This window comes from Panicum hallii, chromosome 5, assembly GCF_002211085.1.
Source record: "Panicum hallii strain FIL2 chromosome 5, PHallii_v3.1, whole genome shotgun sequence".
Taxonomy (NCBI): domain Eukaryota; kingdom Viridiplantae; phylum Streptophyta; class Magnoliopsida; order Poales; family Poaceae; genus Panicum; species Panicum hallii.
Window position 1 is genome coordinate 31,687,235 of NC_038046.1, and position 2,809 is coordinate 31,690,043.

The 2,809-nt window shown below is 51.5% G+C and overlaps 1 pseudogene; it reads right to left on the reverse strand.

The window, feature by feature from the left end:
* Positions 1-620: 620 nt before the first annotated feature.
* On the reverse strand, positions 621-2,097 carry LOC112894801 (annotated as a pseudogene).
* Between the last annotated feature and the right edge of the window lie 712 nt (positions 2,098-2,809).

Genomic DNA, 2,809 nt, shown 5'->3' on the forward strand with positions numbered 1-2,809 from the left:
GGTTAAGATTGTGGAAACCTCAAAGTATGACTTGAGTTGTATGAGATACTATACATTCATAGCTATTAGACAACTTATAATAAATTTTTTAAACTATTAAATGACCTTAAATGAAAAAGTTATCAACTACAAATTGTAGGTCTCGTCAATTTCTATAATTTTAATATAAAGTTTGACTTCATCCGACATCATATAAAAAATTTATGATTTTTTTTTGCGTGAAACTATTTGTAGGGCGGGTCATGTAATCATGTTATCACCCACCCTTGAAATGCATGCGGCTGATTCCTTAAAAATACATTTCTAGGGGCGGGTGATGGCGTTACCGCCCTAAAAATAGTGGTCGTTTTCAGAGATGGGTGACGCCGTCACCCGCTTCTAAAAGTACATTTCCAGAGGTAGGTAAATTTTCCAGAGGTAGGTAAATTGGTTCAGTAACCCTACTCCATTTGCAGAAGCGTGTTATCTTTTATGCCACCTCTAAAAAAAAATGGTGTCCCTACAAATGGTTTTGTGAGTGAACCTTTGTTCGGATGTATATGTAATTTTCATTTGGGTCAAAGTCCAAAAACTCTCTCATGATTCATGACAGTTATAAAAAAATTAAGAAGAACTTTCCATTCTAGACCCCCTTTTGGGTGTCTCATAGAGACAATATGAAGGGCAAAGAGAATTTGCTACATTTCTTCGGAAAAGGGCAGCAGATGCCTCATCATCATGGCAAAAGAAATCAACAAATACAACACTGCCGCGGCGAAAGCAAAGAAACCAAAAGTATGCCCACCAGCTACATGTGGGGGCGAGCTGAGCCAACGACAGACCAACACATTTGAAAACAATTTCTTCAAAAGCAGTAGCAAACGGGACCAATCTCTGGTTTCCTGATCAAGCGAAACCTGCAGCTTGCAAGCTAGTTGACGAGCCTGCAGCTCCTCCTGATCTCGCCGTCGCGGCCGGTCTTCACGCCAATGGCCCCCATCTTCACCATCGCCTTGGCGAACTTCTTCTCCCAGGAGCCTGCGAACCTCGCGTTAGCGCGCACCATCCTCGCGGTGTTGGGCGCCGACAGCAGCGTGGCGTCCGACGTGAACAGCACCTTGCGTGCCAGCAAGTTCTTGTAGTACTGGTTTGTCCAGCGCGTGCGGGAGACCACGTCCTGGGACACCGTCGGGTCGTTGCCGGTGGTCGGGGTTGGCCGGGCACTGCTTCCTCAGCTGGTCGCCAGCGACGTGGCGATGTCGGACGGGGAGCTCAGACGGGCTGCACGAAGGAGGAGCAGTGGGAGCGGCCGATGGAGTGCGCGCCGGGAGAGGACCACCACGTCCTCGACGCTGAGCCCCTTGGCGGCGAAGGCGGAGACGAGGCTGGAGAGGTTGGAGGAGGGGCCGGGGCAGAACGTGAGGGTCTCGCTGGCGAGGGACTTGCGCCCGTCCAGGGCGCCCGCCGGCTGTGGAAGCTGACCTTGGCGTGGCTGAGGAGGTAGGACGCGTCGCGCCCGGCGAAGGCGATGATGTCGGCGCAGGAGACCGTGTCGGGGCAGGCCTTCTCGACGGCTGCCTTGGCCGCGTCGATCACCTCGTACCCCCGCAGGCTGGGGTTGTTGGGCGCCCCCAGCTTCTCCGGCTGCGGGTTCGCCTGCGTCGGGTCGAGGAGGACGGACGCGTCACAGCCCTGCACACGCTCCCTTGGTTAGTCAGAGACAAGGAAACGTCATTAATATACTAATAATTTGGACAAACGTGCCATTTTGATCTCGTCCCCGTGCATGCCTGCAGAGATCAGAATGAAATGTACCTCGACGAAGCAGTCGTGGGAAGAGCATGCGGATGAGGCCGGCGCCGACGCCGGGGTTGGCGCGCACGGCCTTCTTCACCTCGGCCCTCACGAGGGCCTCGGCCCTGGGGCAGGTCTTCCTGTAGTAGCCCACCTGGAGGCCGTGGCATGCCGTGGCCAAAACCAGGGCGCACGAGACTGCTAATAAGCAGAGCTTAATGCTGGCAGCCATGACTGTCGTCTTAATTAGCAGCTGCTGGGCTGGAGCTAATCAAGGACGGCAAATGAGTCTAGACTCTACAGTACTCTTGAGATCGAGCTGAAAGGAAGGTAGCTGCTGTGTCAGTCCACACTGCAGATCCCTATTTATAGATGGTAGGTGCTGATCGATGCATGGCATGCACGTTTTGGGACACATTATCGGCCGTACCTTTATTTGGCTGGAGCTATAAAACTGTTACGCAGCTAGCTTTAATAGGGCGGCTAAACAACCAAACACGGCTGGTCATGCTGGCAAATTGCTTTGCCCATGTCTAGGCCATAGATTAGTCATCCTCTCTACCTCCTTTTGCAGCTCATGAACCATACTCTACAAGTGCTTCTCTCGGGAACGCCAATAAAGCGGACACATCATACTGTTTTCTACAGGTACGTGCTTTATTCTGACAGCATGTGCTGCCGAACAGAAATGAATACGCAGAGCTCGATCGATTACGATTGGACTAATGTCTAGGTGATCCAACAACCACGCGAGAGGAACATCCGTGGCAGTTCTCTCCAAAATCAATGGTTACTAGTACAGAAACGGTTTGTGATGCGGCTAAATTGGCTTTGTGCTGGCGGGCTAAGTGTCCACCAGAAACTCTCTACCAGCACAAATACCGATTTCTGCTGGCGGTTCCTGACTGCCAGTACACATCGATTAGTGATGGCGGGGGCACATGTGTGCTCGCTGAAACGGCAGAACAAATACCTCAATGCCAACTAGCAGAAATAATCACTATCCGCGTCAGGTTTGAATTTTCAAATGTTCCCG